Consider the following 23,759-nt stretch of genomic DNA (forward strand, 5'->3'; position numbering starts at 1 on the left):
TTCCTCCAAGAGATAAGTTGACAGTGTGTGGAATGAATCTTTATTGAAAGATTATTATTTCTGGTTTAAAAAGGAAAAGTGTTTTGGCCTAACGTTAGACTTCAGAGAGCAGGCATTATACTAGGTACGTCTCCATCGCCTAACACAGGACCTACGTTATAGCTGGAAATCAACGAGTACGTGATCAATTGAATTGTTCCTGAGTTAACCAGAACTGTTCATCTCTGGAGCTGACCAGGTAGACAAACCTGCACCAGCTGCTGTGGAGTTGACTCATGGCAACCCCATGTGTGTCAGAGCAGAACTGTGCTCCATAGGGTTTTCAAAGGCCAATTTTTCGGAAGTAGATCGCCAGGCCTTTCTTCTGAGGTGCCTCTGGATGAACTCAAATCCCCATCCTTTAGGTTAGCAGCTGAATGCTTAACTGTTTGTACCACCCAGGGACTCCAACCAGGCAGGCAGAGATGCTTTGTTAAAGAGATTAGATTTAGGGTCAGGTTGAAGCTAATGACAAGAAACTGATCATAGGCCTGACGCTGGCTGACTTGGTATTTTACATAATTTTAAACAGGTAATTCAGATGTTGATGTTTGAGAGGGTTGTCCAAGAACTGCTGTACATATAAAAAAAAAAAAAAATGCAAACCAGTGCTATAATAAACCTCCTGCTGGTTCTCTGAGGCTCGCTTCATTATTTCCTAAACCAAAATACAGGATACTTGGTGTCATGGATTGAATCGTGTCCCCCAAAAATATCTGTCAACTTGGCTAGGTCATGATTCCCAGTATTGTTTACCATTTTGTCATCCGATGTGATTTCCCTATGTGTTGTAAATCCTATCACTATGATGTAATAAGACGGATTAGCAGCAGTTATATTGATGAGGTCTACAAGATTAGTGTCTTAAGCCAATCTCTTTTGCGATATAAAAGAGAGAAACAAACAGAGAGACAGGGGGACCTCACACCACCAAGAAAGCAGCGCCGGGAGCAGAGCACGTCCTTTGGGCCTGAGGTGGCTGTGCTGAGATCCTCCCAGATCAAGGGAAGGGAAGACTGATGACAAGGACCTTCCTTCAGAGCCAACAGAGAGAGAAAGCCTTCCCCTGGAGCCAGCACCCTGAATTTGGACTTGTAGCCTACTAGACCACGAGAGAATAAATTTCTGTTTGTTAAAGCCATCCACTTGCGGTATTTCTGATATAGCAGCACTAGATGACTAAGACATTTGGTCTGACCACAGGCCTGAATATTTGGAATTGGAACTGTCCCAGAAATTGTCAGGACCTGAAGCCTATCATCAAAGTGGAGTTTTCTTAGATATACCTGCACCCTTTCCTCACCTCCCCCACCCTAACACACACACGAGCCATGCCCAAAATTTCATCTAACTGGGAATGATAAACATATTTTATAGATATAAAATATTGAAAAGAGCCACTGTAAAATTAAGACAGTGCTTGGTATTTGAATGCTTCAAGTCCAGTTCACTTACAATTGAGAAATAGACTTACACTCAAAATTCAAATGTTAATACAATGGTTGACTCATCCCTGCAAACTCTTTGCTAGCAAAAATGAGAGTCTTTCCTTCTGAGACCTTCCGAGACCATTTTGAAATCTCTGGATAGGAAATAGTGCGAACATGAACACATGTTCTGCTATCAAGGCTGCCAGTAATTACACCAAGTTACATTGTAAACAGTTCTGTTTTACCGTTTAAACAATACATTCATGTTTGGAAAGTTTGAGGTGGAGGATTAAGTAGGAGAGAAGGTATCCCCTGTGCCCAAGCGGTGGTAGCCCTTGAGGGGCTGAGGAGAATCCAAACTAAAAGTTAGCCCCAAACCACTCTCCAGGCCTCCACAGGGCTCTCCATCTTGGGATTTATGTGAATCGAGGAGGAGAGGTGATGTAGAGTGGCATCCCTGTGGTTTATCCATCTTTTCTTTACTCACAGAGGGGTTCCACCTCTCTCCACAGGTGGCATGTTTTGGGCTATTTCTAATGGCTCTCATTGACACCTCTGAGAAAACAAGCTGGAGGAAGAGATAAGAGGCAAACACTAGTAGCCTAGTTTTCCACTCTTTACAACAAGATTTTTCTAAGGAAGAAATTGGAAAGTTGTGGCAAGTTAAAGGCTCTTGGATAATCTCTCAATCAAATCATCCCTGTTATAGCTGCTGTCTCTGCCCATGCGTGACTGAAACCAAGCCAGTCTAATTGAATCTTGTTACTCTACTTCACCACTTCTTAAAAAAAAATCTTATTTTGAATGCATGTAGGGGGGATCGGTCCCTGGAGAAGGACATCATGCTTGGTAAAGTAGAGGGTTAGCCAAAGAGAGGAAGACCCTCAATGAGATGGATTGACACACTGGCTACAACAATGGGCTGTGGCATAACAATGATTATGAGGATGGCACAGGACTGGGCAGTGTTTGGTTCTGTTGTACTTAGGGTCGCTATGAGTCAGAACCAACCCGAAGGCACCTAACAACCATCACAGGGCCTTTTAGCCAAAGAGCAGCATCTTCTTTGTAGATATTCTCCCAGAACCCCAGCTAATAGCCCCTTGGTTTTCTATAAAGGAGGCTTGAGTTATAAGAAAGAAGAGATAACACTCCCGACCACTATATAATGAAATGGTCATCTCACCCCCAGAAGAGGCAGCAACATGAATGGGAGTGGAAAGGGAATTTCACCAGGCTAGAGGACAAAAAAAAAATTTTTTTTTTTTTTAGAGGACACAGGGCCACACAGGAATGACTGCCGCTGCCGTCGCCTCATCTGTGTGAAGACAGAGGAGCACATTCATCAGACCTCTTAGAGCTAGCTTTTCCCCCTCCGTGCCCCACCCATTCTGTGCCCCACCCACTCTGTGCCCCTTTTCTTCCTCAAACTTATCTATGAGGCTCTGTGAGGCCTGCGGGCAGGCACATTCCAAACAGGGTATTGAATATTTCATTGGCAGTGGAATCCTAATTAGCTGCTTTCTAGAGTCACTTTTTTCTCCCGCTCTCACTGGAAGACAGGGACTCAGTGTCTTTGTCCCCTTCCTATTTGCCCTCTCCACTCCTCACACCCCAAGCCCCCCCACCTCTGGCACCCCCCACTGAGAGCAAGAGATGGAAAAGAAAATACCTCAGGATTAGTCTCATAAATCTTTCACTGGCTTCCCTGGAAATTCTCTTCCCTTGAGCAAGCGGAGTGGGGGCGGGGGAGCCTTAGAAGATCATTCCTGACTCATTAGCAGGCTTCCGCAACGTGCCAGCTGGATCATCTAAAAATTATTCAGCTGCCCAGGAGGAAAGGCTTTTTGCCAAACTACAGGCTAATTCAAGGAATTCAGTACAATCCTCAGCCTAGCATCCGACCGCAAAGCCCGCCCGGCCTTCCGAGAGCCATTTCCTGGCTCCCTGAGGGTGGTCAGTCCCCCCTGGAGTGCGTTTTTACATACAGATACCGTCTTCACCTGCAAAGCTTCCTAAAGAAGCTGCTCCGGGACAGAACTCATTGTGCTGTTTGTTGGCTTTGTGTGTGCCTGGAAAGGGAAACTATCACCTTCCTTTTCTTGATGGAGCCGGTCTTGGGAAATACTCAGTCAGGTTGATAACACAAACCTTTAGATTTTCACGTGAGGGTTCACCACTTAAACTCAGAACAACCTTTATCTTTTCTGCTTCAGCCTCTTCCGTTTCCGAAAGATTTTATCATCCTTTCTGATTGCGTTTGTGTCTGTTTTTTTCAGCTCCTCGTTAATGCTCTACTTGGTGTGTTTGTTTTAGACATAATAGCAAGAAGCACCATTTCTTGAATGCTGACTGCGTGTCAGGCACAATGCTAAGGACTTTACAGACTGTAGCTCATTTAATCCTGACAGCACTGCAAAAAAAAAAAAAGGTGTTTAATCCCTAATTACAAGCGAGGAAACTGAGGCTTAGAAAAATGAGGGCCGTTGCTTACGCAGCTAGAAATTGGCAGTCAGGATTCAAACCATGTTCTGTCTGAATCCCAAGCGATTGCTCAGAGCCACTTCACTAAAATACAGAGAGCTCAGGAAGTGTGCTTTTTCTTTGATTTACACCCACATCTGAGTGTATGCTGCTACAGAGCCTGAACGCTGCTACAGAGCCTGAACGATTTCCTCACCAGTTCTCTGAAGGTGATGATGACAATCAGGACTGCCATGACTCACTTACTTTCTTTTTTTTTCTGGCAAAAAGCACAAAACAAAAGGAATTTAAGAATTGTCAGAAACCTCAAGGCCAGGAACATGCCTAGTTCCCTAACTCAGTGTAGAGTGCTAAATAGAAGCCTGAGTAAATGCTTCTGATGAAAGAGAACTCCTCAGGCAATAGAGAAAAGAGATCAGTCAGGTGAGGAGTATTAAATGAGCACTCCCATGGGAGAAATGGGGGTGCCATCAAAGACAAGGAGACACATCAGGCAAACATAAAGCCAGCACAGTTATGAATAGAAAATGAGATCATTCTCAAAGAAGTCTGAGGGGTGGGAGAGCATCAGAGATCATAACAGGACTCCCACTGCTTTGGATTCTGGTCTTCAAATCTCTTTGTGATTCCTCCTCCCCAATACTCAGACCTGACAACAGGTATTTGAGGTCAATGTTGGGGAAGTCATTTTACAAAAAAAAAAAAAAAACTGAGACTGAGAGGCTAGAAGACATGTCGAAGGCTCCATGGCTAGTTACCCTGAGAGTAAAATTGAGAACCCTGGTGCCAGGGCTCCAGGCACAGATGTTACCACAATAAGCAAAGGGTTGGATGGGCAGAAAGTGCTGTTTTTTAGTCTGATACCTTGATCTGGGCTCAGTCCCATCACTGAAATTCCAATTCAGGTCAAGCATTTCACTCAACTGTTGATTTAGCTATAGCCAAAAGCAGTAGCCACCGATTACTAGATGCTTTACCAATGTAGTAGATAGTTTAGGTACATTAACTCAAATCCTCATGAACCCAGCTATCCAGCGGGATTTCCTTGGCCCGGAGCTCCAGTAAACTTAGCTGAAACCTCCCAACTCTAAAAACTGTAAAAGCTCAAAGCCCTCCTCTCAATTTCTACAAATTCCAAGAGCTTTATACTCTAATCTCCTTGCATCTGGTTTCTGCCTTCACGTACACTGCTTTTTCTTTCTCTCCAAACTGAAATCCAGCCCCCTTCACTTGTTTCCATGCCAATCTGTTGAGTTTAATCCAATTTACAGGTTTCCTAGGGGGTGAGAAGGGGATGTTTTTGGGGCCATGCCCAAAACATCCCATCAAACGACCTTCAACAGCACAGGACCCTCTGCCATCTCACTGTTTCCAGCATCTCCTCCTTCTCCTTTTTCTTTTTCACTCCCTCTCTTGTTGGCTGCTGTCCATGGAGTCAGTCCCCTGACTCCAGACCCAAAACATAACATTTCCTGGTCCTGTACTATCTCATGATCAGTTACAGATTGAATCATTGCGATCCATAAGATTTCCATTGGCTGATTTTTGGAAGTAGATGGTCAAGCCTTTCTTCCTAGTCCATCTTAGTCTGGAAGCTCCACTTAAACCTGTTCAGCATCGTAGCAAGACACAAACTTCTACTGACAGATGGGTGATGGCTGCACTTGAGGTACATTGGCCAGGAATTAAACCTGGGTCTCCCTCAAGGAAAGCAAGAATTTTACCACTGAACCACTAATGCCCCCCCAACTTCCCCTACCCCAAGCTAAATGAAATTGTCCTTTTACCTCGTGCAATTCAGTTTATCAGTCACATTATGTGTTTTGAGTTTGCCCATGGGGTCTTACCCTTTACCTAAAACAACTTCTCAAAATATTTCTTTCAAATCAGTATTCTCTATAAGATAAACTGGAAACTCTGGTGGCGTAGTAGTTAAGTACTATGGCTGCTAATCAAGATGTTGGCAATTCGAATGTGCTAGGCGCTCCTTGGAAACTACGGGACAGTTCTACTCTGTCCTATAGGGTCACTATGAGTCGGAATCAACTTGATGGCAGTGGGTTTTATAAGATAAACTAAGGCAAATAAAATGTTCTCCATTTTTGACACTCATAATAACCCTCTAAAGTAGAATTCCCATTTTATGGATGAAGAACCTGAGGCACAGTAAAGCTAAGCCACTTGCCTACATTTTTACAGTTGATAAACAGCAAGCCCAGATTTGAACTGAGATCTGTCTGACTCTAAAGCCCATGTTGTTTGTAAGATCCTATGATCTTGGGATTATCCCAGGAAAGTCCAGGTGAAGGACCAATCTTGGAGGAGGGAAAATGAGAAAAGGTAGCTTTCGTGTATATTCAGGAAGGAGTTGCCAAACAGAAAATGAAGAATTCGCTACCAAACAAAAAATTAAGCCTAAGGAAGGTATTCCCCTGTGCATACGCTAGTCGGAATAAAGCCTAAAACACCAAAATTATTTTTGAAACGGTCCGATGTGGACGTGCCAGCAACTTTCAAACCTGAGAGAGAAAGTTAGGTTGATGGGATATTTTTTCCAAGTGCCAGAAATACTTAAGCCTTAACATCATCTGCTTTAGAAAACTACCACCAAAGAGACTGACCCCTATGAAAATAAAGTCATGCTAGAGGGCGCATCATTCAAATGACCGGAGGCTGGCAGTGAGGAGATGATGGATGGCTGGATATCACTGGGAAATGAAGCAGCTTGCCCCAGGACTCTCTTCCTGCTGACGCTGTGATCCTGATAGTCTATGAAAGTCCGTCGAACCTAAGTGACGTCTATGAAACACCTTGCATGGCAGTAGAGAGCCCAGAAATGAGGTCTAGATATACAGGTAAGTTACTACATCTGACTTCTGGATCCATTAACAAAAGCTGTGGAGGGAAACCCTCCAGGGATGCCCGTCCTCGTCACCCAGCTGGTTGACAAGGAGTCAACATCAGGAACATCACCAGGGAATGTTTCTCAGAAGCCAGGCACTGTGCTAGGCACCGTAGGTACCAAAACGATCAGTGGTTGTCAAGTCAGTTTTTACTCATGGCAACACCATGTGTGCAGAGTAAAAACTGCCTCCATAGGGTTTTCAAGGCTGTGACCTTTCAGAAACAGGTCGCCAGGCCTTTCTTCCAAGGCACCACTGGATGAGTTCAAACTACTAACCTTTTGGTTAGTAGTTGAGTGCTCAACTCTTTATGCCACCCAGGGACTCCTGCTGTAGGTACAAGGGGGAGTAAAAGCAGAATTGCTGTGCTCCTGGGACTTCCAGCATAGTGAGGAGGGAGATTTGAATTTAGAAAAGCACAGATATACATGTATAATTGCACTAACAAATTCTAAATACTTTACTTTCATTGGCTTATTCAATACTCATAACCCTAAGAGACAGGCATTATTATTCCCATTTTGTGGGCAAGTAAACTGGGGTGCAGAGAGGTTAAGTAAGCAGCCTAAGCTTTTATGGTATTGAGATTTGACTTAGGCCTATCTCAGTCCAAACCCCATACCCCTCTGGTCCTTGCACTACTGAAAAGAAGGGCTTAAATTGAGCCTTTTTAACATTGGATTATGACATGTTAAATCATGTTACTGCATTAAGGTGATGGTGCAAAGCAGGGGGAATTTTAAGCCCCCATGGAACTTTCTTGGGGACCATCTACAATTTCTGCTATCACATTTCACCAAGTTTTGGGTGTGAGCAACTCCTGGGGTATTTTTTTTACCCTTAGTTTTCTTTGAAAAGGTAATAGTTTTAGAACCTGCTTTGGTCACTCCTTTGAATCAACCAGAAAATGACCAAAATTCTTAGTAGGGCATCCATATAAAGTCCCTTATGACCTGATCCTCCCCCTCCCCTCTCCATCTCCCAATTTGGAGAACACCATTCTTTCTGCAAAACCGTATCTTCCCAATTAATTGCCATGGGAAAGCTTTCTCCACCTTCAAGGAGCTTCCTCCTTTGTGCTCTCACTTTATCAAAACTCTTATCTGCACATAGGGTACTTGTGATCTTTGTCCTATACCAGATAAACCCTGAGTTTCTCCAGATAAGAGCTATGTCATATTTGTCTTCCAAGTTCTAGCACCTGGAACTGGCACTTAAAAACAAAAAACCAAACCCAATGCTGTCAAGTCAATTCCAACTCATAGCAACCCTACAGGACAGAGTAGACCTGCCCCATAGAGTTTCCAAGGAATGCCTGGTGGACTCGAACTGCCGCCCTCTTAGTTAGCAGCTGTAGCACTTAACCTCTATACCACCAGGGTTTCCGCAATGGCACATAGTAGGCACTTGATAAATGTTCAGTGGGTGAATGTATGAATGAATAAATGAATGACTAAATATCCTGGGATCCAGGACTCTAGGACTCCAGGAAGGCACAAATTCAATGTTCCTAGCAAGCTATTCCACTTAAACAGCTCAATAAGCAGAATCATAGGATATTGACCCTGGAAAAAAAACCATTGACCCTGGAAAAAAAAACCCTGGAAGTACCCTGGAAATAACCTCATCCAACACCTTTCTTTTTCAGATGAGGACCTGAGGTTTGCAGAGAAGGAACTTGCCCAAGGGCATGTCTGCATTACTCATCACCTACCCCTCAATCACTCTTGGTTGCAGGTGCTTCCTTCTTCTAACTTTGAACTCAAATGCAATCCCAAGATATTTTTTAATTAAAATTAATGACCGATCTGCAAAGAAGCCTGTTAGTGTCACAATTACCCAGGACTTTGAGAGACAGTCTGGCGGGTGGAGGGAGGCAGAGGCGATGAGGTCATTGAGGTGTCTGTGTTTATCAATAGGGTTCTTAGTTCCTTTCCTCCATAAAGGCTCTTTGCATTTAATGGAGAATTTTAAAAGCCTGTGGTTTGCAATAAGATCCACCCACTGTGGCTTCAGTCAGGCCTATTGTTCCTCGCTGCTCCCTCCAAGTACAAAGAGGGACTCAAATAAATGTGGGTTGATATTTAATAAATATACATAAGGCATCAGTAACATACAATTAGCCCAGTCATGGATAGTACAACTAATACTCAGCCATGTGCTGTAGCCGAGCACTTGGCAAAGTCTCACCCATAAAAGTTATTATGGCGTTGAATCCTTTACAATGAGTCTCTAGAAAGACATATTACAAAGTATGATTCTCCTGCTTACCAAAGAGGAAGCAGCCAATATCTCTGGACCTCCCCGTGGCTGTTTGGCTGTTGCTCTTCCCTTTAGAAAGCAAGGGTTTTGAAAGCAAGGGTCATCTCTCTTCTTCTTTGTATCCCCAGTGCCTAGAGCCTAGTAGGAGACCAATAAATGTTTGGTAAATAAATAAACACACGAAATAATACATTAATGAAAAAAAGAATGAGTACCTACTAAAGTCATTAAGATTAGGTTTAGCTGTACAGAGTGAAAATGAGAGGTTCAAACAAGATAGAAGTTTCTTTTCTCTTTTACACTAAAGAGAGGTAAGAAGAGTAGAACTGATATGGTGGTTCCACAGTCACCAGGGATCCAGGCTTATTCTGTCTTGTGCCACCATCTTAGCGTGTGACTTCTATATTCAAGGTTGCCTCAAGATCAAAGATGGCTGCTTGGGCACCAATCATCAAGCCCATGGTCAAGGCAGAAAGAAGAGGAAGAAGGAAAATGTGCCCCATCTAGTCAAGTAAATCTCTCTTAAAGAGTTTAGCAGGAAGTTCCACCTGACTCCCAGTTATTTTTCATTGGCCACCCCAAACTGGAAGGAAAAATTAGGGAATGTAGCCTTTTACTGGAAACCCTGGTGGTATAATGGTTACTTGCCATTTCCCAAACAAAAAGAGAAAATGGATATGGGGAAGACACCTAGCAAACTCTGACACTCTGTTGAGTAGACTGGGTCTCATCAAAATGCCCAGCTATTCCAAAATAGTCCCCAGTCTGCTCCCAAGTCTGACCTTTTCTCTGGGACATTTCATTTTGGGTAAGACTGTGTCTCCAGAAAGCCCCTTCCCCTAAAAGCTGACATGTTCAGACCTGATAATAACTCTGCTGTATGTGCATTTTCACATATCTACTCTCTAATCTCCAGACCGACATTCCCAACAACCTGTTCAATATCCACACTTGGAAATTCACCGGCATTTTAAACTCAATAGATTAGAAAGGGGAATTTCCTTATCAGCTCTCTACCCACCTGGCCAGCTCTTCCTTCTGGTTGCCTTTTTCAAGTTATATAAATTCTCTTTAAATAAACTTAAGGAGTCTTTAACTTGATAATTTATATTGTGAGGTTCCAAAAGAGAGGTATAGGCTAGAGTACTTTTCAAATGTATTCATCAATGGAAAATTTTTCTTCTTTTATGGAGCAGCTCTTGGGACAGGTGTGCTGAGCAACATATTATGGGGAAAACAGCCACCAAGCACTGAAGCTCATAATCCTCTTCAAGTCTTTCTTACCTTTGATCATTTCCAAATCACCTAGACTCTGCCTCCGTTAAGTGTCTCTCGTCTTTCTTTCCTTCGTTTTTCTCCTTTCCATTTCTATTGCCACCATTCCACCTTTCCCAGTGTGACTTCTTCCTCCAAGCTAGGGCATTTGCCTCATTCATTCATCCCACAAACTACACACATGTGGCCATGCTGGACACTGGAAATGCAATGGTGACCAAAGGAGACACAGTTCCTGTCCTCATGCTTCATACACTTCACATGCTTAAGCAGCATGGAGAGACAGATACATATTGAATAACCACACAATAAGTGCAAAATGACAAGGGTGACAAGCGCTGTAAAAAGAGGACCATGGTGCTTTGTGGCTCTCTGGGAAGGCTTCCTAGGATTGATGTTTAAACTGAGAGCAGAAAAATGCATAGCAACTGATTAGGCAAACGGGAAGGAAGAGTTTATCACGCAGAGGGGAACAGCTTGTGGAAGCTGAGGCAGGAGGAAGCTTAGTGAGGAAAGCTGAAAGACGTCACAGTAGCTACAGGACACAGTGAATGGCAGTGGTTGAGATGAATAAAAAAGGACCAAAGAGGTAGGGGAGGCCCTGGATGGAGCAAACAGTTAAGCGCTCATCTATTAGCCAAAATGTTGGCAGTTCGGATCCACCCAGAGGTACCTCAAAAGAAAGGCCTTGCTATCTATTTCCGAAAGATCACAGCCATTGAAAACTCTGACACATGAGTCACTATGAGTCAGAATCAACTCAACAGTAACTGGCTTGGGTTTTAATTAAAGAGGTAGCCGGCACTGGTGGTTCACTAGTAGAATTCTTATCTTTCATGCAGGAGATTCGAGTTCAATTCCTGGCCATTGTGCCTCATGTGCAGTCACCACCAATCTGTCAGTGGAAGCTTGTGTGTTGCTAGCATTCCAGCGGAGCTTCCAGACTAAGACTATGGAGAAAGACCTGGTGATCTACTTCTGAAAATCATCCAGTGAAATAATCCAATCTGCAACTCATCATACAGCATTTCAATCAGGTGTACATGGGGTTGCTATGAGTCAGGGCCAACTGGACGACAGCTAACAATAACAAAGAGGTCAGTAGGGCCTTGTAGGCCTTGTTAAGAATTTTTATCTTAGCCTCCAAGCCTGGGAGTGATTTATCACATTTGCATTTTGATCTGCTTGGTCTGCTGTGTGGAGAATGTGGGACTAAAGACAAACAAGGGTGGATGCACAGAGACCAGACAGAGGTTATTCCAAGTGTCTGAGTTAAAATCTACCCCATGGCACCCAGTAACAACAATGGGTGAATGATGGTGGTGGCTTGGGTCAGGTAAAGCAACAGCTATGAAGAAACATGGGTGGATGCCAGTAGTAGAAATCAATGGGACATTGCATTGGACCGGTCTCATTATCACTAAAACAAAACCTGTAGCTGTCGAGTCAATTCCAGCTCATACAGAGGCTAAAGGACAGAGGAAAATTACCCCATAGAGTTTCCAGGGAGCGGCTGGTGGATCTGAACTGCCGACCTTTTGGTTAGCAGCCAAATGCTTAGCCACTGCTCCACGAGGGCTCCTCATTCTCACTAATAGATTTTAAATTCTTTAAAAACAAAAATCTGCCTAGTATGTACTTGTCTCTTGGTTCCTCATACCTAACTGCAGGCCTTGCAGAGGAGATATTAAGTTAAACTTACATTGGATATCTGCATTCAGAGATCAAGAGTCTGAGGAAATTCAACCCATATAGGGGTTTGGGGTTTTTTTTGTTGTTTTTTTTTAGATACATTTTAACTCAAAAAGCAGAAGGGGCAAGTCTTAGGCCCTGAGGAGGACAGGCTGGGTTGGGAACCACCGAGGAGAATGCCTGGCCCCAGCATAGGGACACAAAAGGCAACTCTCTGTCTCCCCGTCCACTATCTGAGAGCACAGGTATAGAACCACTCTGTGGCAGAAATGTCATTGTATGATCATTTCCTCAACCAGTTGGGAAGACAGATAGATAGACCCATGAATCATATCATTCCACCTACATTTGAGAGCCTTATCTCAAATTAATATTTTGCAACAAGCAGCAGTTACTGGGCCACTGCCAATGCCTTTGGTGATTATTGATCTTAGGCATCATTGACCATGCCTAAAGATTGGAAAAAAATAACAAACAAACCCACGCAAGGGTCTAAAGACCTTGCTTTATTAACTGCTGTGGTTCAGAACACTCAGTGTGGGCCACCAAACAATCATCATGGTGGTCCACATCTCTTGTGAAGACTGGAAGTAAAGAAACATTTTATATCAGCCATAAACAGAGATGACTTCTGTCAGAGATGCTGCAGAAAGTTCTAGACTCAGAGGTCAATCGTTGCCTTTTTTTTTTTTTCCAGTGCTAAAATGATTCTAGGCCAGAAACAAAGGCCCCCTTGTCCTTATTCTTCTCCCCCTTCACTCTAAGAAGCATTGGCATTCTCCCCCAAATCTTTGTCTCTGACCCCACACCATAATTACAATTGAATCTGAAAATTTTCCGAAGTCCAATGGCTTTCTCCCAAGTGATAGACTTAGAAAAAGATTTCCTTTGAAACACAACAATGCTGTCGACATCTGTGATGCTTACAAGTGATTAGGCAGAAACAGAAATGGTTTGGGGAAATTGCAAAATAGTAACCCATCTTGGGATAAGAAGAGGAAAAGAGGATGCCTGAGGGGAATTGCTAAATCAGGGTCTTTTTTGCTTTTACATTTCCTTTGCTCTGCATTTTCATTAGTTGCTGTCTAGATCCCAAAAGGTCATAGGCTGAATTATACCTGTGGACACCACATAATAGCAGCTTTGACATGGTTCCCAATGACCCAGCAGGGAGCCCCTCCCCACCAACCTGAAAATTCCCACGGCAGTCAAGTCGAAAAAGTCCACAGGATATTGATGACATTAAGGAATTTTGTTGGGATTTTTTTTAGATGTGATAACAGCATGGTGGGTATGTTTTAAAAGGAGAGAAAGAGAGAGTCCATAGCTCCACAGAGACACACTGGAGTATTTACAGATGAAATGATACCGTGTCTGGGATCTGCTTCAAGACAACTCTGTTAGAGGCAGGAAGAAAGGGGTAGGGAATAGATGAAGCACAACTGTCCTTGCGTTAACAATTGTGGTCGCTGGGTGATGGGGCATGGAAGGGATCAGTACACTAGGCTCTACTTGTGTTTGGAATTTTCCATGATAAAAAGTTTTAAAATACCACAGACATTTTCTTCTTTTTTCAGAGAACCTTAAGAAAGCTAGTCTTTTGACACACAGAAGTTCCCTTCCCTGGGGCCAGGAAACCAATATAAATGCCTTGATGTTACCTCCTGTTCTTTGTGTTTCTAAAACATCAAGTGTTGAACTCTTTGCCTCCCAACAAAGGAGAGAAAGCTAGGAATGAGGTAGAGACTCTCTCTCACTCCATAAAAATATGAGTCACATCATCATTTTCTTAACTTCTAATCACATGTGCCCCAAGGCCTGCCAAATGTTAGTCAACTGATTAGTTTCAGGAGAATTTTTTAAATTCTACTACTGTCATCACCAGGCACACAGCCCTGTGGGTAATGTGCACTTTAAACAGGAACAAAGCTGAAACTGGTTATAAATTCCATGTTCAGATAACTTCCCCTCAGAAGCCACATCCACAATTATCCCTAGAAAACACCCCCTGCTTGGACTTTAAGGATTTCTTTGCCCATAATGGGACATTCCTCCCTTGAGGTTCCTCTTAGACCACTCACCTCCCAGCCCCTTTTGTCTTCCTTCACAGCAAGAGACTGAAATCTCTTTTCTCTGATTTTCCTCCTACTCTTCCGCTTTCTCCTTCCCCTGCAGAGCACAGGACAACTTCCTTTTATAGCCTCCCGCTACTGCCACTGATGAGGGAGGGCACATTTTCCTTGTCTGCTGAGGTGTTCCATCAGTCAAGAAAAATCAACAAGTATTAATTTAGCTCTTTCTGTGTGCCCAGAATTATCCTATGTCCTGAAAATAAAAAGAGAGAGAGAAAATTAGGAAGAAAGGAATAAAGGGAGGCAAGGAGAGAAAGAAGAAAGGAGAGTGGGAGGAAGGGAGGGAAACAGAAGAGAGAGAGGCACACAGAGAGACAGAGAGAAAGAGAAAGAACAAACAGAGGAAAAGGATGGAGGAAGAAAAAGAGAGAGAGAAATGGAAGCAAAGAAAAAAGTGGCTTCCTAATTAACTACCTTCCAGTATCTTTCAGACCTGAGAATGCTTTTTTTTTTTTTTTCCAGAAGATACCTTCTTAGTATTGACTAGATATTTCAAAAGGAAAGGAACAAAGACTAATTTCTAAATTTCTTCTCTTTTTCTCTTTTCATCTTAAATCACCTTGGGTTCAGAAGGCTATTTCTGTAAGTGTATCATCTGAACTTGGACCATTTGGTGGGAGCAGCAGCTTTGCTTGATGATTCAATTTACTCAGTGGTGACTAGATAGTTTTAAAAGCCCTTTGTGTCAGCACAGGTCATTTGTCTATATTAGATGCAAAAGGAAGCTCTGCAGTCATCTCCAATCACCACAGACTGTTTTGCCAAATGGACTGGACCCCATGATTTGTCAAGAGAAATTGAACATTACCTGGTAAAGTTCTTCCTGAACAATGGGCCCAGAAATCAGCTTGAAAAATGTTCCCCATTCTTGTTTCATTTTAAAGTATGTGGTTAAAAGACTTTAGCATGATTTATTTGTTGGTTGGATGTGTGGTGGACTTGAGGGAAGGGGACAGAAATTCTACGACAATTTAAAACATAACACATTTGGCTTGGCACTCCTTGGTGGGAACTTGAAATCAAATACAGTAGCAAAGTGATCTGTCACGAGCAGCTTGTCCTGATGTCCAAGTAAACCTCCTTAAAAACCTATACGTCATCGACGGAAGAAACAAATGGCAGTTTCATTCTTCATGTCTGGGGGTTATAAGATGCAAGGAATGAGATCTTGGATTATAAATCATGGTGACTGGCTGTTAAGTCTGAGACAAGGCCCATAGGTTAGTCTGCATGTTTAACATTGTTCATTTCTAGCCTTCTCTCTTCCCGCTCCCTCTCACCTCCCCAACTACTCAAACCCTGTAGGCTTGTTATTTGCCTTCATTTATCTTGGTAAGAATGACATAATGGGAAATTGTTAAGACTTGAAGGAATTGAAGAGAAATGGTCAAGTGAAAGAGTAAACGTGGTCCTGCCCCATTTTTTGGACTTCTGATAAATAAATGATAAATTGGGGGATTAGGGGAGAGAAATTGAATAAAAACCAGCAAGCTTCTTTCTTAAACTGAAAAAATACATATTTTTTGTGAATGTGACTCTTGACGCTGGTGTCTGCTGAAGATGCAGTGCAATGAAAAGCTTTTATCTGGCCTTTCTAGCCATGGTCTTGTAACTCGCACAAAATGATTGGCTGGGCCACAATCTTGCAACGGATTGGTCAAAATACTATGCAGATTGTTGTTGTTGCTGTTGTTCGGTGCCATCAAGTTGGTTCTGACTCATAGCGACCCTATGCACAACAGAACGAAACACTGCCTGGTCCTGCGCCATCCTTACAATCCTTGTTATGCTTGAGCTCATTGTTGCAGCCACTGCGTCAATCCACTTCGTTGAGGGTCTTCCTCTTTTCCACTGACCCTGTACTCTGCCAAGCATGATGTCTTTCTCCAGGGACTGATCCCTCCTGGCAACATGTCCAAAGTATGTAAGATGCAGTCTTGCCATCCTTGCCTCTAAGGAGCATTCTGGCCGCACTTCTTCCGAAACAGATTTGTTCGTTCTTTTGGCAGTCCATGGTATATTCAATATTCTTCGCCAACACCACAATTCAAAAGTGTCAACTCTTCTTTGGTCTTCCTTATTCATTGTCCAGCTTTCACATGCATATGATGTCATTGAAAATATCATGGCTTGGGTCAGGCGCACCTTAGTCTTCAGGGTGACATCTTTGCTCTTCAACACTTTGAAGAGGTCCTTTGCAGCAGATTTGCCCAATCCAATGTGTCTTTTGATTTCTTGACTGCCGCTTCCAAAGCTGTTGATTGTGGATCCAAGTAAAATGAAATCCTTGACAACTTCAATCTTTTCTCCGTTTATCATGATGTTGCTCATTGGTCCAGTTGTGAGGATTTTTGTTTTCTTCATGTTGAGGTGTAACCCATACTGAAGGCTGTGGTCTTTGATCTTCAGACGAGTTGTGGAATGACATCAAGGACATTATCCATGAAGAAAGCAAGAGGTCACTGAAAAGACAGGAAAGAAAGAAAAGACCAAGATGGATGTTGGAGGAGACTCTGAAACTTGCTCTTGAGTGTCGAGAATTGATGAAGTAAAAGAACTAAACAGAAGATTTCAAAGGGCCTCTCGAGAAGACAAAATATTATAATGACATGTGCGAAGAGCTGGAGGTGGAAAACCAAAAGGGAAGAACATGCTCGGTGTTTCTCAAGCTGAAAGAACTGAAGAAAAAATTCAAGCTTCGAGCTGCAGTAGTGAAGGATTCCATGGGGAAAATATTAAATGGTGCAGGAAGCATCAAAAGAAGATGGAAGGAATACACAGAGCCATTATACCAAAAAGAATTAGTTGATATTCAACCATTTCAAGAGGTGGCATATGATCAGGAACCGATGATACTGAAGGAAGAAGTCCAAGCTGCTCTGAAGGCATTGGCAAAAAACAAGGCTCCAGGAATTGATGGAATATCAATTAAGATGTTTCAACAAACAGATGCAGCGCTGGAGGTGTTCACTCATCTATGCCAAGAAATATGGAAGACAGCTTCCTGGCCAACTGACTGGAAGAGATCCATATTTATGCCTATTCCCAAGAAAGGGGATCCAACCGAATGTGGAAATTATAGAACAATATCGTTAATATCACACGGAAGCAAAATGTTGCTGAAAATCATTCAAAAACGGCTGCAGCGGTATATCGACAGGGAACTGCCAGAAATTCAGGCTGGTTTCAGAAGAGGACATGGAACCAGGGATATCATTGCTGATGTCAGACGGATCCTGGCTGAAAGCAGAGAATACCGGAAGGATGTTTACCTGTGTTTTATTGACTATGCAAAGGTATTCGACTGTGTGGATCATAACAAACCATGGATAACACTGTGAAGAATGGGAATTCCAGAACACTTAATTGTGCTCATGAGGAACCTTTACATGGATCAAGAGGCAGTTGTTCGGACAGAACAAGGGGATACTGATTGGTTTAAAGTCGGGAAAGGTATCATCAGGGTTGTATTCTTTCACCATACCTATTTAATCTGTATGCTGAGCAAATAATCCGAGAAGCGGGACGATATGAAGAAGAACAGGGCATTAGGATTGGAGGAAGACTCATTATCAACCTGCGTCATGCAGATGACACAACCTTGCTTGCTGAAAGTGAAGAGGACTTGAAGCACTTTCTAATGAACATCAAAGACCACAGTCTTCAGTATGAATTACTGTGCATACAGTGACTTGAAAGTCCACTCAGTAGGACTGAGCCCCTTGTCATCCAACTAGGAGATTTGTTGGTTTTGCCATCCCAGTAGGCTTACATAATGGGGAATCCCACAGAAGTTCGGGGGGGAATCTCATTACCATCAAGAAGAGTCTGGAGCAGAGTGCATCCTTTGGACCCAGGGTCCCTATGCTGAGAACCTCCTAGACCCAGAAGAAAGAGCTGCCACAGGGAAGACAGAAAGAGGCGGCTGCAGTGGGCTTGCTGGCCCAAAGAGAGAGGATTGAGCACCTTTGGGCAGGTGGCCTGCCAGTGGACCTTGGTACCTCTGGACAAGCCCAGTGAAGCTAAAAAACTGTAGCACTTGTCCCAGCAGGGCAGAGGCCTGAGTGTGCCCCACGCGAGGATTGCACACCTCCCCACCGGGCAGGAGCTACATGGGCCCTGAGGCAGCACAGGCCCAGGTAGCGTGGTAGTAGCCAGAGTCAGCAGTGACATGAAGACAGCATCTGACCTGAGCCATCGTGTACTGGCCCAACGACATAAGAAAGGACATGAGTAATTTGGGGAGGGTAAGCAGTTCCCCTTTGAGAATCCAGTGTTACTCTTTACTGTTTGCTTTCTATGGCTTTCACTTCGCCAGCACTGTGTAAGTGTCTCGTGTGTCCCGCTTAAGCACAGATGAACATAGCACCGATGGAATAGCTAATGCCATGATGTTCATATCTCACTCCTGGCAGTCTTATGGCTACTTGGAAGTTTGAAGCACAGTCTGTCTGCATGCGCAACGCAGATAGACAGACAGGCATACAGAAGATCTTTAATAATCTGATGGCACAACTAAGAAGGTAAATTTGTATCTGTTGACATTCCCTGGACCTAAAAGAAATCAGGATTGTATAGGCTTACCCAGGGCACAGAGGAAAGATCCCTGGGTGGTACAAATGGTTTGAGATCAACCACTAACCTAAAGACTGGCAGTTCAAACCCACCCAGCAGCACTGCAGAAGGCCTGCTGATCTGCTTCTGTAAAGATTACAGTCAAGAAAACCCATGGGACACTTCTACTCTGTAACACATGGGGTCGCCATGAGTTGGAATCAACTCAGCAGTAACCAGTTTGGTTTTTGGTTTAGGAGACAGAAGCAAAATAAAGAAGTTGCTTTTCCAGAATTTTCTTATGCAGCCTGTGTATAACAACAGCACAGATGTGGCCTTGAGTCCTATTTAGAGGAATGTGTGTATATGTGTGTGTGCGTGTGTGTTAGAGGAATGTAAGGAGAGGGTCACCCTGACCAGAACCGTGAAACCTTTTCCAATATGTGCAGCTGTAGCCCTTCTGTCTGGGTTCAAGGTTTCCACTCAGCTCTGGAGAGTGAGCTCCCAGGAGCCGCCACCTCCAGCTGTGTGGGTCTCTGCTTCACTCAGACCTGGACATGTTCAAGCTCAGAATCGAGGAGGGGTTGGAGAAGGGTGGAGGATTACGTAATTACCCTCTTCCGCAATGTCAGAGGGCACAATGCTATTACGCCTCCCCAGGGGCAGAAGGAGGAGCAGGCTGACTCTATCTGAAAGCCTCTTTTTGCAGAATGAAAAGGGGAAAAAAATGTTATTTTAGTCAAGAAACTGACACATTGGTTTGTATCAGTTCTGGCAGGAAACTGACAGGAGAGTGAGTTTTCACAAATGAACAGTGGGTGCCATGGCCCTGAAATGGCCTACAGCCATCCATTATTCACAGCCTCCAAGTCTAACTGTGGTGTCCCCATAGACAGGAGCCTAGCAGAAATTTTATTTTTACATGTGATTATCCAGCTCCCCTGAGAATGGCAAAAGTGAGTCAAAATAGCTTGGGGAAAAAAAATCAAAATAAATTAAAATACACATGAAACTGAAACACAGGCTGGTAGATGAATGCAGGATCACTCTCCAAATCCAGCCTATAGAGTCAGAGTGGCCAGCAGCCCCCAAGGACATAGAGCAGTTCCCAGGCTCTAGATAGCCGGTAAGTCCTCTCAAGACCAGGGAGACTTCAGCTACCTCTCTCCCCATGTCTCAGATCCAGGAGAAAAGCATATTCCTCTCTAACCCATTCTCCCTTCGCTCCTTGTACTGGACGCTTCTCACATCCACCAAGCTCACAAAAGATTGACCAGCAATCCAAAATTCTAGTTTATTTTAGGAATAAACGTAATGGCCAAGATGGTTTGACCTTTGTGTCAACCTCTCTGAGCCTTCTGACCCCAGCAGGAAGATCAAAATAACAGGAGAAGTTTGTTTGATGAATAAAGTTCTTGCCAAGAGGATTGAACTTGGAGAATATTTTTATCAACATATTACAGCTTGGTAGATCACCTTTCTCCTCTAAAGGAATTCATTTGCTACTTAGACCAGAATTGGTTTCTCCTTCCCTTGAATTTACAGCCTGGAGACCTTCAAGTCTTCTTCTAGTAAGTACATCCCAGATCACCATGCTGAGAACAGTCAGAATTTGGGGCTGACAATCTACATAGGAAGAAAACACTCAGTACATCAAGTGAGGCACAGAATGTACAGATGTATAACCACAACAATAGTTATGAGTTCATGCTCTGTTACGAGGGAGGGGAGGAGTGGGGATGGAAAAACACTAAATAGACAATAGATAGGTGGTAACTTTGGTGAAGGGAAGCCAGCACAACTTGTCCCAATGCAAGGTCATGAAAGCTCCACAGATACATCCAAACTCCCTGAAGACTGAACTGGTGGGCTGAGGGCTGGGGGGACCTCGGTCTTGAGGAACATCTAGCTCAACTGGCATAACATAGTTTATAAAGAAAATTTTCTAAATTCTACTTTGGGAGTAGAGTCTGGGGTCTTAAAAGCTTGTGAGCGGCCACCTAAGATACTCCACTGATCTCACCCTTCAGGAGCAAGGGAGAACGAAGAAAGCCAAAGACACAAGGGAAGGATTAGTCCAAAGGACTAATGGACCACAACTACCACAGCCATCACCAGACTGAGTCCAGTACAACTAGATGGTGCCTGGCTACCACCACTGGCGCTCTGACAGGGATCACAATAGAGGATCCCAAACAGAGCTGCACAAAAATGTAGAAGAAAATTCTAACTCACACAAAAAAAAAATCAGACCTACTGGCCTGACAGAGACTGGAGAAAACCCGAGAGGATGGCCCCGGACACCCTTTTAGCTTAGTAATGAAGTCACTCCTGAGGTTCGCCCCTCATCCAAAGGTTAAACAGGCCCATAAAACAAAACAAGACTAAAGGGGCACATCGGCCCAGGGGCAAGGACTAGAAGGCAGGAAGGGACAGGGAAGCTGGTAATAGGGAACCCAAGGTTGAGAAGAGAGTGCGGACATGTCGTGGGGTTGTTAACCAATGTCAGAAAACAATGTGTACTGTTTAATGAGAAGCTAGTTTGTTCTGTCAACCTTCATCTAAAGTACAATAAATAAATAAAAGAGTTCATGCTCTGGATACAAATCCAGGTTCTACCACTTACCAGCTGTGTGACCTTGAACTGGTTATAGATCCTCTCTGAGCATGAGTTTCTTTACCTGTAACATTGAATAATAATGTTGCTGGGAGGTTTTAATATGCTATAAAACAATTACACAGTGCCTGGCCCATAGTAAGAGTTCAATGCATAAACCAAAAACCAAAATCAAACCCAGTACCGTCGAGTCAATTCCGACTCATAGCAACACTATAGGACAGAGTAGAACTGCTAACCAAGGGGTTGGAGGTTCGAATCCTACCTCTTGGTTAGCAGGCCTAGCACTTAGCCACTAAGCCACCAGGGTTTCCTCAATGCATATGTTGTTGCTGTTGTTAGGTGCCATCGAGTCGGTTCCAACTCATAGCAACCCTATGCAGGACAGAACGAAATACTTCCTGGTCCTGCGCCATCCTTACAATCCTTGTTATGCTTGAGCTCGTTGTTGCAGCCACTGTGTCAATCCACTTCGTTGAGGGTCTTCCTCTTTTCCGCTGACCCTGTACTTTGCCAAGCATGATGTCCTTCCCCAGGGACTGATCCCTCCTGACAACATGTCCAAAGTATGTAAGATGCAGTCCCGCCATCCATGTTTCTAAAGAGCACTCTGGTTGTACTTCTTCCAAGACAGATTTGTTCATTCTTTTGGCAGTCCATGATATATTCAATATTCTTTGCCAGCACCTCAATTCAAAGGCATCAATTCTTCTTCAGTCTTCTGTATTCGCTGTCCAGCCTTCACATGTATATGATGCGATTGAAAATACCATGGTTTTGGTCAGGCGCACCCTAGTCCTCAAGGTGACTTCTTTGCTCTTCAACACTTCAAAGAGGTCCTTTGCAACAGATTTACCCAATGCAATGCGTTCTTTGATTTCTTGACTGCTGCTTCCATGGCTGTTGATTGTGGATCCAAGTACAATGAAATCCTTGACAACTTCAATCTTTTCTCCATTTATCATGATGCTGCTCATTGGTCCAGTTGTGAGGATTTTTGTTTTCCTTATGTTGAGGTGCAATCCATACTGAGGGCTGTGGTTTTTGATCTTCATTAGTACGTGCTTCATGTCCTCTTCACTTTCAGCAAGCAAGGTTGTGTCATCTGTGTAATGCAGGTTGTTAATGAGTCTTCCTCCAATCCTGATGCCCCGTTTTTCTTCATATAGTTCAGCTTCTCATATTATTTGCTCAGCATACAGGTTGAATAGGTATGGTGAAAGAATATAACCCTGACGCACACATTTTCTGACTTTAAACCAATCAGTAACCCCTTCCTCTGTCCGAACAACTGTCTCTTGATCTATGTAAAGGTTCCTCATGAGCACAATTAAGTGTTCTGGAATTCCCATTCTTCACAATGTTATCCATAATTTGTTATGATCCACACAGCCAAATGCCTTTGTATAGTCAATAAAACACAGGTAAACATCCTTCTGGTATTCTCTGCTTTCAGCCAGGATCCATCTGACATCAGCAATAATATCCCTAGTTCCACGTCCTCTTCTGAAACGTACCTGAATTTCTGGCAGTTCCCTGTAGATATACTGCTACAGCTGTTTTTGAATATCTTCAGCAAGTTTTGCTTCCGTATGATATTGTTCTATAATTTCCACATTCGGTTAGATCACCTTTCTTGGGAATCGGCATAAATATGGCTCTTTACCAGTCAGTTAGCCAGGAAGCTGTCTTCCGTATTTCTTGGCATAGATGAGTGAGCACCTCCAGCGCTGCATCTGCTTGTTGAAAAATTTCAATTGATATTCCATCAATTCCTGGAGCCTTGTTTTTTGCCAATGCCCTCAGAGCAGCTTGGACTTCTTCCTTCAGTACCATCAGTTCCTGATCATATGCCACATCTTGAAATGGTTGAACATTGACTAATTCTTTTTGGTATAATGGCTCTGTGTATTCCTTCCATCTTCTTCTGATGCTTCCTGCGTATTTTAATATTTTCCTCATAGAATCCTTCTCTATTGCAACTCAAGGTTTGAATTTTTTCTTCAGTTCTTTCAGCTTGAGAAATACCGAGTGTGTTCTTCCTTTTCGGTTTTCCATCTCCAGCTCTTTGCACATGTCATTACAATGCTTTACTTGAAAACATGATGGTGAGTGAAATAATTTAGAAACAAAAAAAAACAAATATTACATGATTCCACTTATGAGACAGGCAGATATATAGAGACCAAAGGTTATTAGTGGTGACCAAGAGTGGGAGAGAGGGGGAATGGGGAGCCTTTTCTCAGGGAGCACTGCATCTCTGTTAATGGCGATAGAATAATTTGGAAAAGGGCAGCGGTGATGGTTGCACAACATGATGAATGCAATCAATGTCACTGAATTGTACATATAACAATTATTGAATTGGTAA

This window comes from Loxodonta africana, chromosome 2 (assembly GCF_030014295.1).
Source record: "Loxodonta africana isolate mLoxAfr1 chromosome 2, mLoxAfr1.hap2, whole genome shotgun sequence".
Classification (NCBI taxonomy): domain Eukaryota; kingdom Metazoa; phylum Chordata; class Mammalia; order Proboscidea; family Elephantidae; genus Loxodonta; species Loxodonta africana.